The sequence below is a fragment of the Erythrolamprus reginae genome, chromosome 4 (genome assembly GCF_031021105.1).
Source record: "Erythrolamprus reginae isolate rEryReg1 chromosome 4, rEryReg1.hap1, whole genome shotgun sequence".
In the NCBI taxonomy this organism is placed as follows: Eukaryota; Metazoa; Chordata; class Lepidosauria; order Squamata; family Dipsadidae; genus Erythrolamprus; species Erythrolamprus reginae.
Genome location: NC_091953.1, coordinates 3,363,263 through 3,383,938, shown reverse-complemented (window position 1 = coordinate 3,383,938; position 20,676 = coordinate 3,363,263). Strand labels below are relative to the sequence as shown.

Below are 20,676 nucleotides of genomic sequence, written 5' to 3'. Positions count from 1 at the left end.
CCCGCTCACCGTACGAGAAGAGGCGTTCAGGTAAGCAATCAACGCCTATTCTCCGTACTGAAGGAGCGGGTCCAGCAGTCACATGGGACATACCCAATAGATGGTCCCTAGGGTGGGATTAGATTGCTATCGTGTGAGATAACGGATTGGAGTACCCTTCTGCCGAAGGCAGCGTCCGCTGAAGCGTAAGAATCAATCTTGTAGTGCCTGATGAAGGAATTTGGCGAGGCCCAAGTGGCTGCTTTGCAGACCTCCTCCAACGGGGCTTGAGTCGCCCAAGCGGCCGAGGTGGCTGCGCTCCTGGTGGAATGCGCTGTGATGTTCCTTGGAACTGAGAGGGAGGCCGACTCATAGGCCTTAGATATAGTCCCTCTGATCCAACGGCCTATTACTGTTGAAGACACTTTGGCCCCCATGACTCTGGGGTGATAGGCTATAAAAAGTGCTTCTGACCTCCGAAAGGGTCCTGTGCGTTGGATATAGATTCTCAGCGCTCTGATGAGATCCAGGGTGTGCCATCTAATTGCCAAGGGATGGTCTCGTTGGAGGCAGAAGGAAGGTAGGACAATATCCTGAGATCTGTGGAACATGGAACTGACCTTGGGTAAGAAGGTGGGGTCCAGTCGCAAGACTACCTTGTCCTGATGGAATTGACAAAGGTCCTGCCTGATTGAGAGGGCAGCCAGCTCCGAAATGCGTCGGGCAGAGGTAATAGCCACCAGGAATGCTACCTTAAAGGATAGGTACCTGAGGGACGCCGATTTTAGGGGTTCGTATGGTGCCTGCGTGAGGGAATGGAGAACCCGTGGCAAATCCCAGGATGGATACCTGTGGACCTTGGAAGGTCTGAGGTTGGCTATGCCCTTGAGGAATTCCTGAACTTCAGGGAAGGATCGGAGAGGCTGTCTGCGGGGACCCCCTAGGACAGATGAAATGGCTGCCAGATGACGCCGGAGGGTGCTGGTGGAAAGACCTTTATGGAAGCCTTGCATAAGGAAGGAAATAATTCTGTGTATGGGGATGCACAGAGGGGAGAGACCTTCCTGTAGACACCACTGGTGAAACTTGGACCACGTGTGGTCGTAGATTCGATTGGTCGAACCCCTTCTGGCCTTTAAAATGACCTCCACTGAATCGGGGTCATGACCACGCAGTTCTAAGTCTCTCCTGATAACAGCCAGGCGGTGAGGTGGAACCACTCCGGGTCTGGATGGAATGAGGCCCCCTGCCGCAGCATATCCCCCGAAACGGGGAGTCGCCAAGGGTCCTGGACGGACAGCTGTTGGAGATCCGCAAACCAGGGCCGGCGGGGCCAATGAGGGGCGATTAAGATTACTCGGGCCCTCTCGGTGAGGACCTTGTGAATCACGTCCGGGAGAATTGGAATTGGAGGAAATGCGTAGAGTAGGCCTGAGGGCCATGGACTCCGGAGGGCATTGATTGCTTCCGCTCCCGGGGATGGAAATCTGGAAAAGAAGCGAGGGAGTTGGGCGTTCGCATTGGTCGCGAAGAGATCCAGGATTGGTAGGCCGAATCTGAGGGTGATTTGATGGAACAGGTCCTGATGGAGGTTCCACTCTCCTGGGTCTATCGTTGCTCGAGATAGCCAGTCCGCCTGGACGTTGAGGCTCCCCGAGATGTGGTCGGCTAGGAGCGACCGAAGATGTTTTTCCGCCCAAAGGCCTAACTTGAGGGCCTCCCTCATGAGAGCCTTGGATCTCGTGCCCCCCTGTCTGCAGATATGGCTTTTTGTGGCAATGTTGTCGGTGAGAATGAGAACGTGCCGGTTGGGAATGCGAGGAGAGAAATGCTTCAGAGCCAGGGAAACGGCTCTTAACTCTAGCCAATTGATTGGCCTGGAAGCTTCCTCCGGGGACCACGTGCCCTGGGCTATCATCCCCTGGGCGTGGGCGCCCCATCCCGATAGACTGGCATCTGTGGTGATGACAAATTGATCCGGGCACCTGAACGGGGATCCTTTGTCCATGGCCGGAGACTTCCACCACTTGAAGGATCTGCGAACACTTGGCGGGATGACAATGCGCCGATTTGAGTTGCTGTGCCCCGATCTCTGAAAGGGTAATAGGAGCCACTGGAGTTCCCTAGCATGAAGGCGAGCCCAGGGAATAATGCCTATGCATGACACCATCTTCCCCAAAAGGGAAGACAGAGTTACTATGTATACTGAAGAATTAGATAAAATGTTAGAAATTAACTCCCCTATACTGAGTTTTCTCTCGGGAGAGAGAAAAACCTGGGAGGATTCTGAATCGATAATGGAACCCAGGTGAGAAATGGATGTGGAAGGTTGGAGGTGGCTTTTTTCAAAGTTGATGGAAAAGCCATGGTCCTGAAGGACTGACATGGTGATAGAAAGGTCTGTTTTCACTTTCTCTAGGGAGTTCCCATGAATCAAAATATCATCAAGATAACATAAAATGTGAATGGGAGACGCCCGGATATAGGCCGCCAGGGACCCCAAGAGCTTTGTAAAGACCCGAGGGGCCGAGGAAAGGCCAAATGGCATCGCCCTATACTGGAAGTGCCTGCCTTGAAAGGAAAAACGTAAAAATTTTCTGTGGCATTTGGCTATAGGAATGTGGAGGTAGGCCTCAGTGAGGTCTAAGGAGACCATGAAATCTCCCGTGTGAATGGCGGCCAGAATAGAAGATAAGGAGTGCATCTTAAACTTCCTATATTTGATGAATAGGTTTAGTTTCTTTAAATCCAAAATAGCTCTCCAACCTCCGGATGACTTTGGAACCATAAATAGGATGGAGTAAAAACCTTGGCCCTTCTGACCGGAAGGAACCGGTTGAATGGCTCTGATGGACAATAGATGAGAAATGGCCTCCTCCATACGGTTACAATCTGAGGAGGACCTGGGAGAAGGGCAGGAAATAAAACGTTTAGGGGGAGGAGAAATAAATTCTAAAAGAAGGCCTGTTTGAACAGTGTCAATGACCCAGGGGTCCTTGGAGGTGAGACGCCAATTAGAGGCGAAATGGGCTAGGCGACCCCCTATGGGAATAGAGGAGAGATTACCATCTAGGTTTTTTTGAAGCCCTGTTAGAGGAAGCTCCCCTTTGGAAGCGAAAACCTCTACCCCTGGAGTTCCTACCTTGGGAACGAAAGCGGGGGGAATACTGACCTGGAGATCTCTGATAGGAAGCCGTTTGATCTTGCTGGCGCCCTGGGCGACGAAAGGACTGCGTTTTGGTAGCCTTTTTTGTGGTTGGACCCAAAACCTTCTTCTTGTCCGTGGTTTCCGTGAGGAGTGGATCCAGAAGATCACCGAAGAGAAGGTCGCGCTTTAAGGGTCCCTGGGATAACTGCCACTTCTGGCGTACTCCCGCTTGCCAAGGGCGAATCCATAGGAGTCTTCTTGCCGTTGTAGAAGCTGCAATAGACTTAGCAGAAAATCTAGTAGATTGCAAGGTGGCATCAGCCACGTACTGGGCAGCTGCAAAGACCTTGTTGAAGTCTTGTTGACCTCTCAAGTCATCGGGAGGAATATGCTGTTGAAGTTGGCGAAGCCACAGCAGCATGGCTCTGGAGAAAAAGGAGGCCGCTGCAGAACTTTTAATGGCCCAGGAATCTGCGGTGAATCCTCTTTTGAGCATTTGTTCAATGCGCTTGTCCTCTGGGCGGAGGACTTCCTCCGCCTCGCCTGGCACAGCCGCTGCCGAGTGAAGGATCTTGACAGGTTCATCCGGTTTGGGAAAGGATAGAAGCTCTTCATAGGAAGAGGAAAGTTTGTACAACTTTCTGTCCTTGGTGGAGGGATTAAGGCCAGAGGCTGGGAAATCCCACTGTTTGAGTAAAGCATCTTTAAACAATTTTGGCATAGGAATTACCTCGTTATCCTCCTGTTCCTCTGTGAAGTAAGGTAAATTCTCCTCCGGGGGATCAGTGGAAGTGGAGGCTTGTTTCTCCTGGGCCGCTAATCCCGTAGAAATCCTAGCTTTGAGGAGGAGAGATTTGAATAATTGAGAAGGAAAAATGGTAATTGGAGAAGGAACCTTTATTTGGGATTCCTCATCATCTGATAGGCCCTGAAAAGGATCCTCATCATCCTCCATATCCTCATATTCGTCCTGAGAGGAATCTGAATCATCCTGAATAGGAGCTCTAACCGCTGGGGAAGAACCCAAGGGGCAGGAGGGACGAGAAGGAGGAGGAGGTAAGGGAAGCTCATTGATGGTGGAGAGTTTGGCATCAATGGCCTTGGACAACACAGCAAAAATAGATTGGAACTCAGGAGGTAAACTGGAAATATCAGCAGGGATGGCAGAAGAATCCCTAAAGGCCTGGGAGGATCCTGGCTGGGGGGAATCTTCAATAATATCTGGTTCCTCTGGACCTATGCCCCATAGGTTAGGTTGGGGTCTGTCTAGGTTAGGCTCATCCAGAGATAACACAGGGACCCCAGAAGGAGGTAGACTAGCAGCCTCTGGGGGGTCTTGACTACTGATTACTTGGGCCTGCACTTTCAAACGTTTAGCTGATTTGTCATGGATTCTTTGTAGGGCTAGGTCCCTTCTCTTCTCGGCCCTGGTGACCTTGGTCGAGGGGCGGGCCCCTGGAGAAGAGGAGGAAGAGGCCTGGGGGATACTAGTAATCTCATCGCCTGTAGGCCTGGCCTCTCTGGGACCTTTAGTTGTGCCTCTCTTGGGAAAGGTAGCCATAGTCTGACAATTAACAGAAGACAAGGCTGAGCCAATAACTGAATAAATAAGGAGAAGAATTTCAAGGACTTCCCAAGAGGAATGGATCCTGCTTCGAGGCCTCGAAGCTGCTGAGACTTGAGGACAATCTGGGCAAACCCAGAGTTCGTGTCCCCAGATCCAGCGGGGCCAGCCTCCCTAAACTTATTAATTAAGTAAACCAAGGCACTCTGGTTGGAGGCTTAGCCGGTGGAGAATTTAGCCTGGGACCCCCAAGGCCCGCTCCGGGATCCACGCGGTGGACTGAGGCCTACGCGGCTGGCAGGAGGCCAACACGAGAGGCCTAGATTTAAAAAGGGCGCGAAGGCCTTCGCGCCGAAAAATCGCTCCGTAAAATCTCTTAAAGGGGAAGCGATCGACTAAGTCCAGGAGACTATAGAGGCGTCTCACTCCGCAGGAGGTATTCTTAAGCCCTTTAATATTTATATATACAATAAAGAATCAATAAATCAATAGATTAATACTTGCACCAGAACCTCCAGGCCAAAGGATTAAAAGAATCCACAAGCGGCCGCGGGGATCGTACACGGCAAAACCGCCGGGGGAAAACGAAACCGCAACTTCTCCAAAGGAAAAAAGCCGAGCCGCAAACGGCTGGCGCTATTAGTGCAAGTAAATAATAATGATAAAACAATTCTTACTACTTTTGAAGAAAAAGATCGAAGGGAAGGTGTTAGAATGTTGAACGAGCTATCACAATACAACCGCAGGATATGCGAACTGAGCGAATTCTGGGGAAGGGGCGGATCCGGCAAGCTTTTTTAACACTAGGCTCAGTTCCACCGGATTGGACATGAGCAACCCATGTGACTGCTGGACCCGCTCCTTCAGTACGGAGAAGCCCACATTTTATGGATCAGAAATCCAGATCTATAACAGATGAACAGAGTTGGAAGGGACCTTGCAGGTCATCTATTCCAACCTCCTGCCCTGCATCCAGTGATGATCTTCTAAAGGGATGGTCAGGTATGCAGAACCGGTGGAAAAATTATGACTTTTTTTCTTTTTTTCCCTTCTGGGCTCTGGGTTTGTTTTTCCTATCTCAGTAAATGAGGTTGAATGTGTCTCTAGGACATCCCTAGAGAGGCCCCACAGAGGCTTCTCCCCACCTTTTCCAGCCCTGTTGCCTCCCAGGAGATTCCTAGAGAGGCCCCACGGAGGCTTCTCCCTGCCTTTTCTGGTTACAGTTTTGGAGGCTGGGGTTTGTAAGTGGAAAATGGTTCTTGAGAAGAGGCAAAAAAAAAAGTCTTGAACACCCGGTTCTTATCTAGAGAAGTTCGTAAGTAGAGGCGTTCGTAGGCAGAGGTGCCACTGTATCTGTAATCAAACTTTTGGGTGAATCTTAAAGGCAAGAAGGTCTTGGTGAACGCGTTTAATTGTTGAAATCAGCCAGGGAAGGGGATTCAAAATTCCTATCTGCGTGATTAAGCATGTCCCCCCACCTTACACAATAATAGATTATTTGAGTTTCTGTTTAAAAAAATTAGTCACAGAACTATTTACACTCAAGGGGAGCAATTTTCAACAATTGCACAATTAAAATCGGGCACTAGGGAAGCAGGCTGAATTTAATGGTACTTGAGCTTCGTAATGTTTTGCTGCCTTTGGCCTGTTCCTGGTTACACAATGTTCTACCAAATCATGTGATTAATATTAAACAGAAACTCAAAATGGTTCTGGGAGTTTTAGAATTCAAAGAGACAAAGTTATGCTACAGAACACTCCAGATTTAACAACTGTTCATTTCCCCATGGATAGATCAACTCCCAGAATCCCCCAGCCAGCATGGATGGACTTCAACTCCCACACATTTTCCCCTTACACTCTCCACGATTGACCTCTCCAGGTTCCTTAGAGGTCAGTAAGGGGCGTGCATAGGTGCACCAGTGTGCCTTCCGTCCCCTGTCCAATTGTCTCTCCTTATCTCTTTTATCTTTTCTTCCTTTCACCTATACTTTTATATCTTTTCTTCTATTCTTTTCTTTACTTATATTATTACATATCTTTCTCTTCAATGTGTATTATGTATTGTACAAAATAAATAAATAAAAATAAATAAACAATGCCCCAACCCCAGTATTCTGGGACGTCAACTCCCAGAATTCCCTAGTCGGTATGGGTGAACTTCAACTCCCAGAATTCCCCAGAGCCAACATGAATAGCCTTCAACTCCCGGAATACCCCAACCAGTATGGGTGGACCTCGACTCCCAGAATTCCCCATCCAGCCATGGATGGAGCTAAAATCCATCCATCCAAGCCATCTACATGGCTTAGGACCAGGTTGCTTACAGGACCGTCTCCAGCCTCATGTATCCCAGTGGCCGGTCAGGGCCCATAGAGTTGGCCTTCTCCAGGTCCCGTTAGCTAAGCAATGCCACCTTGCGGATCCTTAGGGAGAAGGGCCTTCTCTGTGGTGGCTCCAAACCTCTGGAACCAACTTCCCCCAGAGAACGCTCTCTACATGGGGCTACCTTTGAAAAGTGTTCGGAAACTTCAGATCGTGCAGAATGCGGCCGCGAGAGCTATCATGGGGCTTCCTAGATTTGCCCACGTTTCGTCAACACTCCACGGCCTGCATTGGTTGCCAATTAGTTTCCAGTCACAATTCAAAGTGTTGGTAATGACCTATAAAGCCCTTCACGGCATCGGACCAGAATACCTTTGGAACCGCCTTCTGCCGCACGAATCCCAGCAACCGATTAGGTCCCACAGGTTTGGCTTTCTCCAGGTCCCGTCGACTAAACAATGCCGTCTGGCGAGGCCTGGAGGAAGAGCCTTCTCTGTGGCGGCCCCGGCCCTCTGCAATCAGATCCTCCCCGGAGAACTGCCCCCACCCTCCTTGCCTTTCGTAAGCTATTAAAGACCCACCTATGTCATCAGGTATGGGGAAGCTGAGCCCCTGGGTTATATTATTTGTGTATGGTATGAGTGTGTTGTATGGTTTTTAAATAATGGGTTTTAGACTTCTTTTAATGTATTTAATGTTACACTGTTGTTATTGTTGTGAGCCGGCCTCAGTCTTCAGAGAGGGGCGGCATACAAATCTAATTAATAATAATAATAATAATAATAATAATAATAATAATAATAATAATGGCTTTAAAAATTCACCTTTGCTGGCAGGCCTGTGAGTATGACTGTGATATGAATGAATGAATGTGGTTTTTATGGACGTACTTGGGTTTTTAGATTTGTTTTATCATTGGGCTTTAGAATTGTTTTTTGTATCGCTTTTATATGTTGTGAGTCGGGCTGAGTCCTCGGAGAAGGGCGACATATAAATCAAACAAACAAACAAACACAAACAAACAAACAAACAAATAAACAAATCTTAAAGTTCCCAAGGTAGAGAAAGATGCTTTAAGCATAAAAGACAAACTTCATTGTAACGTTAAGTGGAAAAAAAATGAGGATTTCTAAAACAATATCATTTTTCATGTATGTCATTTTCTATGGCTTCCACAATTTATTTATTTATTTATATTTTTATATATATATATATATATATATATATATATATATATATATATATATATATCAAGAATAGTCCTAAAAATGCGAGTTCCAGGTACATACGTGAATGATGAGGCAGCAGCCGGTGATCGAGATGGCTGCTGCCTCATCATTCACATATATATATATATATATATATATGTCACATGTTTAAGCTGAATTTGAAATATATATATATATATATATATATATATATAATATCCCATATATCTTCTCTTCTATCCCTATATGTTTCTTCTATTCTCTCATTGATTATTTTATCCTATACTCTCTCTTTTATTCTTTCTCTCATTCTATTTCCTCGAAGGTGTCCTCTATTACCTTCATTGTGTATTATTGTGTATTGGACAAAATAAATAAATAAAATAAAATAAATAAATAAATAAATAAAACTGACTACTGTGAAAAGAACAGCTCTATTCTGATTGAAAAATTAATACTCTTCACAGGACCTCTTTCTAGGCAGCACAGCCCTAGTGATTTTAATGGTCCATTTGGTTCCCTGATATTTATTTTTATTATTTGTTTGTTTGTTTGTTTTGCCAAGTATGTATTGGTGGTATACAAAGATATAACAATGTTTATATATATGATAGTAATAAGAGAGAAACATTAGGACAGGGGACGGAAGGCACGCTGGTGCACTTATGCACGCCCCTTACTGACCTCTTAGGAATCGGGAGAGGTCAACAGTAAAGTTTTGGGAGTTAGATGATGATACTACAGAGTCTGGTAGTGAGTTCCATGCACCAACTACTTGGTTACTAAAGTCGTATTTCCTGCAGTCGAGTTTGGAGTGCTTTACTTTAAGTATGTATCTGTTGTGTGCTTGTGTGTTGTTGTGGTTGAAGCTGAAGTAGTGGTTGACAAGAAGGACGTTGTAGCAGATGATTTTATGGGCTATGCTTAGGTCATCTTTAAGGCGACGTAGTTCTACGCTTTCCAAACCTAGGATTGTACGTCTAGTTGACTTATAGAATTATAAGTCTATTTCCTCCACTCACCCCACCCCGTAAACCCCTCTCCCTGGAAGACAGGATGCGATGGGGGCCGTCATACATCAAATAAAACACGTCTTTCTCCTAAAAATAGAAGCGCTTCAAATCCGAAGGGCTAATTTTCTTCCTTGGGAAAAGAGGCCAACTGTCCATATGGTGGAGCTGTGAAAATCCAGTTTGCAACCAGGGAGGAAAAAGGAGAAATGGTGGATTTTTCCCCCCGACAAAATTGGGGAGCATCATTGCCTGTCGAGAGATTCTGGCTGCGTGGTTAGTAGATCTGAGGAATGCAAAAAAACACCCGACAGGCAAACCAGAAGTTTGGAAAAACGGGCTTCCAGTTTTCCCGTTGTGCTGTTTTTTGGACTCCGGGGCTTCCCGGAAGGCTCCAGAGTGCGAAAAACGGCTCAACGGGCTGTTTTTCCAAACTTCCGGTTTGCCCGTTTTTTCACCATTCCTGGCTTCAGTGAGGCCTGTGCGCATGTTTGGGGATGGTGGGATGGGGATTGCGCGTATGCGCAGAGGCAGCACGGGGGGGGGGGTTGTGCATGCGTGGGGGGAGGGAATGGGTTTGGCCACATGTACGTGTGCTAGCACACACCATACACGAACACACAAACACTTGTGGCGCGCAAACCCCAAAAGGTTTGCCATCACTGATTCTGTCCTATTCTATTTAAGACAAGCTTGAAGATCCCTCCCCCCCCGTCCCCCCAAAGGTTTTTCAGCAGCCATCTGTCATTGCAACCTGCAAGAAATGGATTAAGATATTGAAGAGGCTTGTCAGCTGCACTTTTCCAGCGTATTCCTCTTAATTAACCTGATAAGGCTTCATTAATCTTGGTCGGGTTTCCTGGAAGCAGCTAATTTAGGTTTTATTCCCTCCTTCCGGGGGTTTTTCCCTTTAAAATGAGAACAGATTGTTCTTAAACTCTGGAGAGGGAAAACAGGAATAGGAGTAGAATATAGAATAGTAGATATAGAATATAGATATATACTGTAGAATAGAATAGAATAGAATAGAATAGAATAGAATAGAGAAGAGAGAAGAGAAGAGAGAGTAGAGAATAGAATAAAATAGAGAATACAGAATAGAATAGAATAGAATAGAATAGAGAATAGAGAAGAGAAGAAAAGAGAGAGAAGAGAGAATAGAAGAGAAGAGGAGAGGAGAGAATAGAATAAAATAGAGAATACAGAATAGAATAGAATAGAGAATAGAGAGTGGAATAGAATAGAATAGAGAATAGAATAGAGAATAGAGAATAGAAAATATAATAGAATAGAGAATAGAGTAGAGAATAGAGAAGAGAAGAGAAGAGAATACAGAACAGAGAATAGAATAGAGAATAGAGAATCGAATAGAATAGAAAACAGAATAGAACATAACAGAATAGAGAATCGAATAGAATAGAAAACAGAATAGAACATAACAGAATAGAATAGAATATTGGAATTTAGAATAGAATAGGAATAGGAATAAAAATAGAATAAAATAGAATTTTTTGTTGGCCAAGTGTCCTTGATTGGACACACAAGGCATTTGTCTTTGGTGCATATAAGTATCCATAAAATAAAAGATACATTCGTCAAGAATCATAGGGTAGAACACGTAATGATAGTCATAGGGTACAAATAAGCAAACCAATGATATCAGGAACCAGCCAATTAGATTACAAGCTCTAACTGGCAACTGGCTATAAAAAATGGCCAAGCTCAACAACAGAACCACCTCAGGTATCCTAGGTATTGTAAATTATACAGAGATTTATAAGGAATAATAAAGGAAACATTGATTTTAATTTAAGCGATCATGTACTGTGGCATCATAAAGGCAGAAACCACTTCTCAATTCAGCTTGAACAGTGATCGATGATCTATTGGGGAAACGGAAGCTGGAATATTAAAACCACAAATTCACATTTTGCCTGATTTAGGAGCTCCTCCTTCAATCGGTCGATAAGGGAGTTTTTATTTGCAAATTATTAGTAAAAGTTACCAACTGCCCACCTCTGATTTAGCAGAATTATCCATGTGAGTGGTTGCTGGCACCATTATCAACTTTATTTAGAATTTTAGTTAAGCTGCAAAGTTTTGAGGCACAAGGATTCGTACCTGTCCAACATCTTAATTTCACTTTTTCAGATTGTCAAAAGGCCTGAATACGTGGGATAATTTATCCTTGTTTTTCCCAGGTTTTTTCCCCAGTTGGTCAGTTAAAAGGCATCAGGTAGTCCTCGACTTACAAACACCATTGAGACCAAAACTTCCATCACCAAGCAGCGTGGACATTAAGTAAATCATGGTATGACCACATGCGTTTTACAACTTTTCGCACTGCCGTCTTTAAACAAATCATACAGTTGTTAAATCCCATGAATTACCAGAAGTAAGATGGAAATTTTGGGGTGTTGCTATGTGTGGGGGACACAGAAGCTGGTTGACCCTATAAGTAACCCCCCCTGCACCTCTACAGGTTATTTATTTATTTTATTATTTAGATTTGTATGCCGCCCCTCTCCGCAGACTCGGGAATCTGTTATGCTCCACTTAACAGATTCACTTAACAACTGTGCGACTTATTTAACAATTGCAGTGATTCACAACAATGGTGGCAAGGAAAACGTGGCAAAACTCACTTAACGAATGTCTCACTTACGAACAAACAGGTTGGTTCATTGGGGAAAGAAAAAACAATTTTAGTTTTCAATAAACTTGAAACATAGAAGACTGGCAGCAGAAAAAGACCTCATGGTCCATCTAGTCTGCCCTTCTACTATTTCCTGTATTTTATCTTAGGATCGATCTATGTTTATCCCAGGCATGTTTAAATTCAGTGACTGTGGATTTACCAACCATGTCTGATGGAAGTTTGTTCCAAGCATCTACTACTCTTTCAGTAAAATAATATTTTCTCACATTACTTCTAATCTTTCCCCCAACTAACTCCAGCTTGTGCCCCCTTGTTCTTGTGTTCACTTTCCTATTAAAAACACTTCCCTCCTGAACTGTATTTAACCCTTTAACATATTTAAATGTTTTGATCATGTCCCCTCTTTCCATTCTGTCCTCCAGACTCTACAGATTGAGTTTATTTATTTATTTATTATTTGTTCATTTGCCCAATACACAAATACACAGGAAGAAAATTAGACATGTAGTAATATATATAAGGGTAAAGTGAACTTAGAGGAGAGGATATATGAAAGAAAGAGAATATATATGATAAGTGAGAGAAAGGAAAGACAATTGGACAGGGGACGAAAGGCACACCAGTGCACTTATGTACACCCCTTACTGGCCTTATGAAGTCTTTTCTGATGAGTTTTATGCTTAAGACCTAAATTTTGGGTTTCTTTCAAACTTTCTGTTAAAACTAAACTAGATTTTTTTTTTTTGAAACAAGGAAACAGAAGTGTTGGGTTGAATTGTGGTGATACCTCAATCCGAGGGGATTGGAAGAAAAAATATACAGTATTACTCTGGGGAGGATCTAGGCCAACACTTTGAACGAAAGAAGAATTACAATTCAAACCATGAGAAAAAACTGGGGGAGGTAAGGAGGGAACTGTTTAATTTTGGATACTTGTTTTATCTGCAAATCCTGGGTCCTTAACAGCTTAAGGATTTTTTTTTTTTTTTCGCAACTGGCGGGGCACTTCACACAATATTATCTCCTTTAACGCTGAAACACACGTCATTTTGCCCCAAAACAATTCCTAGAAGTTTCAAAATTCTCTCACACTCACACGAAAATAATAATTTAGAGCTCAACAGATGCAAATTGAGTTTGCACATTATATGAAACATGCTGAAGTTCGTCACAGCATTAGGTGCAGCTGAGCGGAAGATGACAGCCAAGGCTCAACTATCTAACCATGGTTTATTCATCAGCCGCAGATCCAGGGCTCAAACACAGCTTTTACACACGCAGCTACGTCAGTATCCTAATCACCCTGTTAACACAGCACCAACATGATATCGATTGTACAACTCCGGCAGTTTTTCTTGGCAACACAACACAAAGGCCCTTGCCCCAAAATACAATTTGTGTGTGTTTGATTAGATAGTTCACTTGGGTTTTTTAATGGGTTTTTAAAAATTATTATTATTATTATTATTATTATTATTATTATTATTATTAATTAGATTTGAATGCCACCCCTCTCTGAAGACTCGGAGCGGTTTTTACTGTTTTAATCATTTAATTTTTGACTTTTTTATCCATATATTGTATTATTTATTGTTGTGAATCCTTTGGGATTGGGCCGCAGAAAAAGACCTCCTGGTCCATGTAGTCTGCCCTTGTACTGTTTCCTGTATTTTATCTTAGGATGGATCTATGTTTATCCCAGGCATGTTTCAATTCAGTGACTGTGGATTGACCAACCACGGCATAAAAGTCAATTAAATTACATTAAATTAAATTTATTTTTACATTTTTTTCCTTTTCCTTTTTACACTGTTCTCTTTTTTTAAGTTTAATTTCATTTTTTAACTGTCCGGTTTTTCTCACCCAAGATCAACCCCCATTTGATTGTGTATCAAGTATCAGCTCAGTTCTGTCACTTAAAAAGAGTTTTAATGTGCAATTATCTCTCAGTGTTTTTTTAACCTTGGGAGCTTGGAATATGTATGGATTTCAACTCCCAGAATTCCCCAGCCAGCACATCTGGCTGGGGAATTCTGGGAGTTAAAATCCACACATTTTCCAAGCTGCCAAGGTTAAAAAAAAAACACCCAACACTGAAATTGTGCAACATCATTGCAATCAGGTTACTATCCTGACCTTAAAGGATAATTTCCTAGGATTTTTCCATAAGCAAATTCACAGCCCTACAACTGTCCCAGCTCTGCAATTATTCTACCTTTTTTAAATTCCCTTCCAAACCAGGGGAGGGGAAAATAGCTAAGGAGGCAATTTTCCTGGCTTCCTGGAAAACTTTGCAGGAACAAGCGAGCAAAGCAGTGTTTTAATTTTGACCCTCTAGGCTGTCATTTAAAAAAAAGCCAGAAAGCAGGAAACAAAAAAATAAGGGCCCATCGAAAACAGGAAAATAATATGTGCAGCCTTCTTAGTTTTTCGGCCTGTAAGCAGGTATACCAACTAAGTAGGCTTCTGGTGAGTTTGATTAGATTTTACATTATTATTATTATGAGTTGGAAGGGACCTTGTAAGGTCATCTAGTTCAACCCCCATTAAAGCAGGAGTCCCTATATATATTATTTCGGACAAATAGCAGTTCCAATCTCCCTTTTGAAAGTAAGATAGTTACAATTCCAGCACAGGGATTGATTGACATCAATTGGAAGTTGACTAAACATAGAAACATAGAAGATTGACGGCAGAAAAACTCCTCCTGGTCCATCTAGTCTGCCCTTATACTGTTTCCTGTATTTTATCTTAGGATGGATCTATGTTTATCCCAGGCATGTTTCAATTCAGTCACTGTGGATTTACCAACCACGTCTGCTGGATGTTTCTTCCAAGCCTCTACTACTCTTTCAGTCAAATAATATTTTCTCACGTTGATCTTTCCCTCAACTAACCTTAGATTGTGCCCCCTTGTTCTTGGGTTTACTTTCCTATTAAAAACATTTCCCTCCTAAACCTTATTTAATTCTTTAACATATTTAAATGCTTCGATCATGTCCCCCCTTTCCCTTTGTGTATTGGAAGTTTGTACCAATAACAACAACATAACCTTCAACACCATCAACCACTGGAAGAGCTTGCCTGTGGAGGTTGTGAGCACGCCAACACTTGGGATGTTTGAAGGGGAGATTGGACTGCAATTTGTCCGAAATATTATATAGGGACTTCTGCCTGAGCAGGGGGTTGGACTAGATGACCTCCAAGGTCCCTTCCAGCTCTAATTAAAAATAAATAAACCTCAATTTCTGTTTCCAGCTCCCCCCCCCCCCGCCCAAAAGAAGTGACCCCATCCTCCTTCTCCAACTCTCCCTGTCAAGCAGCCAAGGGACTACAACTCCCATCACTCCCATCCCGAGCTGGGAAGCATGGGTAGCCGAAGTCCTCTTTTGAAGGGGGGTTGCTCTCTCTCCTTTACTCACTCCTCTCAACTCAGCTCTAACCTTTTAACAGGCGTTCGTGGTTGACTTGCTTGTAAGCAAGCGCGGTTGGAGAGTTCGCTTGAGGTTTTATTCCGGGGGTTTCTCTTGTTTTATTATTTATATTCGACTCTTTGTAACATTTGCATTGCATTGTTTGTCGTTTGTAACCCGCCCTGAGTCCCCAAGGAATCGGGTGGCACGGAAGTCAAATAAATTAAAATTAAATTAAGTTAAATTAAATTAAGTTAAATTAAATTACCTGCCCCCCCAAAAAAAGAATGTCCAAACAATAATAATAGTAATAGTAATAGTAATAGTAATAATAATAATAATAATAATAATAATAATAATAATGATGATGATGATTGTGCAGTAACAATTGTTCTTAATATGCGTTTTAAATTTAGCTTTTTATCTAATATTGGATTTGTATTCTGTGTATTGTATTATTGTTGTTGTGAGCTGCCCTGAGTCTTCGGAGAGGGGCGGCATACAAATCTAATAAATAAATTAATAATAATAATAATAATATTTTTTTTTAAAAACAGAGTTGGAAGGGACCTTGGAGGTCTTCTAGTCCATCCCCCTGCTTAGGCAGGAAACCCTACACCTCTTCAGACAGGTGATTATCCAACATCTGCTTTAAAAACTTCCAGCGTTGGAGCAATTCACAACACAAATAATAAACAGAAAACTCCTAAACCGGCCTATGCGGCGCGCCTTTTGCAAGCGGGCGCCCGCGAGCGCCAACTTCGGAGCGCCGCTTCAAAGTCCGGGGAAAGGGCCCCCTCCCCAAACCGGGGTGCGAGGCTTCAAAGGGGGGGTGTCCCCCAAAGCTCCTCCCACCCCCAAAACGGAGCCCACCCCAAAAAGTCCCACCCACCCCAAAAACAGACCCCCCCCCCCACACCGTCCTGGCCCTTTGCAAGGCACGCAGGAGCCCCCCACCCCACCCCGAGGTGGGTTGCAAGCGGTCGGGGGGGGGGTTGGAGGCCGGGAGACCCCCGGGGGCTTCAGCTGAGCCCCGACCAGGCTTCCCCCTGCCAGGCCTGCCGCGTCTCCCTCCCGCCCCGCGTGGCTGGGAACTCGCGTGACCTGCCCGGTCTTACCTGCTGGAGGCGGGAAGGGACTCCGGCCGCTTGTGTAACCCCGGCCGCGGGAGGGGAAGCCCGGCGGGGAGCGCGGGGAAGGCGCGGCGGAGTCTCCGGCGGGGGAGCAGCGAAGGGGACCGGCTGGAGGACCTCTCTGGGCCCCGCGCGGGGGGCTTCCCGGGGACGGTGGGCAGCGGCGCGGCTCTCCCGCTCGGGCTCCGCGCAGGGAAGGGAAGGAGGGAAGGGAGGGAAGGCGAGGCGGAGCTACCCGCAGGAGGGAGCCGCCCCAGCGACGCAGCCGGGCTGGGCGAAGGTGGCGGCTTCGTTGCCGGGCGAGGCGGCTCCGGCGAGGCGGGACCCTCCGCCTGACCCCCGCGGGGGAGGGAAGGCGGCTCTCCCGGAAGGGTCCCGGGGGCGGGAGTCCGGTCTCTGCCCGGCCGCCCTCGGGGGAGGGGTCTTCCTGGCTGGCTCTGGGCTGCCCTCCCCCCCCAGGGACGGAGAGGGGCTCTTGGGAGGCGCCGGTCAACTCTAAAAGAGAGGGGGGGAGGGGAGGAGAAGGAGAGAGGGAGGGAGAGACGGAGTGAGAGAGTAGAGGGAGGGAGGAACTGGGAGAGAGAGGGAGGGAGGGAAAGAAAGGGAGGGAGGGGAGGAAAGGAAGAGGGAGGGAGGGGTGAGAGAGGGAGGGAAGAAGGAAGGAGGGAAGGAGGGAGGGAGGAAGAGAAAGGGAGAGAGGAGAGGAGAGGGAAGGAGAGTGGGGGAGTTAGGGAGGAAGGAGAGAGGGAGGGTGGGGAGGAAAGGAAGAGGGGGGAGGGGGAGAGAGAGGGAGGGAGGAAGAGAAAGGGAGTGACAGAGTGGGAGAGGAGAGGGAGGGAAAGTGGGGGAGGGAGAGAGAGAGGGAGGGAAGGAGAGAAGGATGGAGGGGAGGAAAGGAAAAGGGAGGGAGGGGGAGAATGGGAGAGAGAGAGAAAGAGAAAAAGAGAGGGAGAGAAGAAAGGAGGAGAGAGGGATGGAAGGAGGGAAGGAAAGGGAGAGAGAGGGAGAGATGAGAGGGGAGTTAGGGAGGGGGAGTTAGGGAGGGAGAGTGGGAGAGAGAGAGGAGGAGAGGGACAGAGGGAGGGAAGGAGGAGAGGGAGAAAGGGGAGTTAGGAAGGGAGAGTGGGAGAGGGAGGGAGAGAAAAGGAGAGATGGAGAGAGAGGGGGAGGAAGAGGGAGGGAAGAAGAAAGGGAGGGAGAGGGAGGAGAAATGGATGAATGGATGATGAAAAGATAGGGGGATAGGAGAAAGGTGACACAGAGAGAGAGAAAATAGAAAAAAGAGAAAGGTATGATAAATCGATGGCAATGTCTAGAAGAGAGATGGGGAGGAAATAGATGAATGGATGATGAAAAGATAAGAGGGGGAAATGGGAGAAATAGTTGTGAGAAAGAGAGTGAGAAAATAGAAATACAGAGATAGAAAGGAATGATAAATTGATGGGTGATACATAGGAGAGAAGGGGGAGAAATAGATGAATGGGTGATAAAATGATAGAGGGGGAATGGAGAAGTAGCTAAGGGAGAGAGAGAAAACAGACATAAAGAGATAGAAAAGAATGATAGATGGGTGATACACAAGGGAGATAGACAGATAAAACGATGGATGGATGGGTGGATGGATGGCTATGATGGGAGATTGATTGATAGACGGTAGATAGCTAGAGACAGATAAGATAGAAATAAATGTTAAATGAATTATAGATAAAAGAGCGAAAGAGAAAAATAAAAGATAGGAGAAATGACATAGACAGGCAACACAGAGATCTAGACAGACTATATTTGCGTGTCTTTCTTTTTGTGCACAACAACTCAACGCACATCCACTCTCTCTATGTGTGTGTGCATAAAGTGCTGCCCCCACCCCTACCCCCGTCTCCTGGGCCAGAGATTAACGCAAGCCAAGGCTGCATTCGAGTAATCTCCTTTACAAAATATAGTAAGTGCTCTCTCCTTCCCTCCCACACCATCAATGTGATTTAAGGCTGTGTGTGTGTGTGTGTATGTGCTGAGCCAGGAAAAATGCAGAAGGGCTGAGATTTGCATGTGGAACAGTGGGAGATGTTAAGGATCATAAATAAAAGTGGATATAAATCAAACTTTATGTGGAATAGGAAGGATCTGCACGCATGCACACACACAGCCCACTTTTGCCGGACCTATCAAAATGCAGCTTTTCCAGTTCATTTATTAAAATTTATTCCGTTTCAGGTTTTCCCTTCACGGCTTTTAATTGTGTTGAGTTTTCTGATCCAATTGAACGGGTCCAAAGACGGGCTACAAAAATGGTGGAAGGTCTTAAGCCTTCTCTGTGGCGGCCCCGACCCTCTGGAACCAGCTCCCCCGGAGATCAGAACTGCCCCCACCCTCCTTGCCTTTCGTAAAGTTCTTAAGACCCAACTTTGCTGTCAGGCATGGGGGAACTGAGACCTATATACAGTTTATACACGGCATGTTTGTGTGTATGCTTGCTTTTAATAATGGGTTTTTTAGTGTTTTTTAAATTATTAGATTTGTTCTTACATTGTCTTTGTTACTGTTGTGAGCCCCCCCGAGTCCACGGAGAGGGGCGGCATAAAAATCCAATAAATAATAATAATAATAAATAATAATAATAAATAATAATAATAATAATAATAATAATAATAATAATAATAATAAGCATCAAACGTATCAGGAAAGACTTCATGGACTCCACCTGTATAGTCTGGAGGACAGAAGGGAAAGGGGGGACACGATCGAGACATTTAAATACTATAAAGGGTTAAATAAGGTTCAGGAAGGAAGTGTTTTCAATAGGAATGTGAACACAAGAACAAGGGGACACAATCTGAGATGAGTTGGGGGAAAGATCAGAAGTAACAGTGAGGAAATATTATTTGACCGAAAGAGTAGTAGATGCTTGGAACAAACTTCCAGCAGACGTGGTTGGTAAATCCACAGTCACTGAATTTAAATATGACTGGGATAAACACCAGGCCTGGGGCAATTAGATCTAGACCCCCTGACCAATAAATGGGATGCATGGTGTGATTGAATTGGTTGGTTGGTTGATTAATCCAGTGTTTCCCAACCTTGGCAACTTGAAGATATTTGGACTTCAACTCCCAGAATTCCCCAGCCAGCAAATGCTGGGACTTGTAGTCCAAATATCTTCAAGTTGCCAAGGTTGGGAAACATTGGATTAATAGATTGGGGTTTTAGCTGTATTTTTTAATGTACTATTAGATTTGTTTTATACGCTTTGTTTTCTTACACTGTGTCCTGTAAGCTGCCTGGAGTTTAAGGAGAAGGGCAGTATACAAATCTAATAAATAAATAAACAAAATAAATAAATGACAACCCTGGGGAAAGTGACAGCCATGGGATCCTCGCGTGCTGCACTTTTGACAAAATGCAAAAGCTCACAAATCATAAAGACACAAACAGCAGCGCACATTTTCCCACGCTGGCCTGGGAGACCGCAAAATGATGCCAACAAGGGCCACAACCGAAAGCATCACAAATTAACACTTAATCACAACTTCAGAGGAAATCTCAGACCAACCCTCCAATTGAGGTCACCAGCAATTCCAGGCAGCGTTTATGATTCATGTGTGTTTGTTCCCTTTGCACAAACATCTACTGCAACTCAGGGGGGGGAAACACAGACACAAACAAACCCTGAATTTGTCTTATTTAATGGCACCTTTTGATAAACCGTTTCCTGCTTCCCCCCAATCCCCTTTCTTTCTGATTACCCATTATCGGCGTTTCTTTTTGGCTGCCAATAGAGATAGAAAGCCCCTACAGAGAGTGGTGAGGACAGTGGAGAAGATTCTAGGAAGTTTGCTTCCTTGTCATTCAGGATACTGCTTATAGGTGCTATGTGCTTAGAGCTCGAAGCCTTGTTAAAGACGCTGCACACCCACTACATGGTCTGCTTGTGTAGCTCCCCTGTGGGAGTGGGTTTCAAAATATTTCCAGCAGGACTCCCTTATTCTTTCGTAGCTATGCCATTCGTCTGGTAAACTCATAAGATTTGTTTTTCTTGCCATAAACATATACCATATTTTTCGGAGCATAAGACGTAACCTTTTTATGCGCGTGTAAAAATTTGCAATGCACAGGCAGTGCACTGGTAGGAAAAGGTAAGGAACCCTGAATGGTACCTATTTATCTACTTGCCTTTGCATGATTTCGTACTACAGTGGTATCTCCACCTAAGAACGCCTCCACTTACGAACTTTTCTAGATA

At 44.9% G+C, this 20,676-nt stretch overlaps 1 protein-coding gene across 1 annotated transcript in view; it reads right to left on the bottom strand.

The window, feature by feature from the left end:
- Window positions 1-16,513, bottom strand: part of LOC139166225 (glycerophosphodiester phosphodiesterase domain-containing protein 5-like) — a 126,549-nt gene extending 110,036 nt beyond the window's left edge. The window contains 1 exon segment of the mRNA XM_070749501.1: window positions 16,425-16,513. The gene's annotated coding sequence lies outside the window, so the exon portion shown is untranslated.
- Window positions 16,514-20,676: the final 4,163 nt, after the last annotated feature.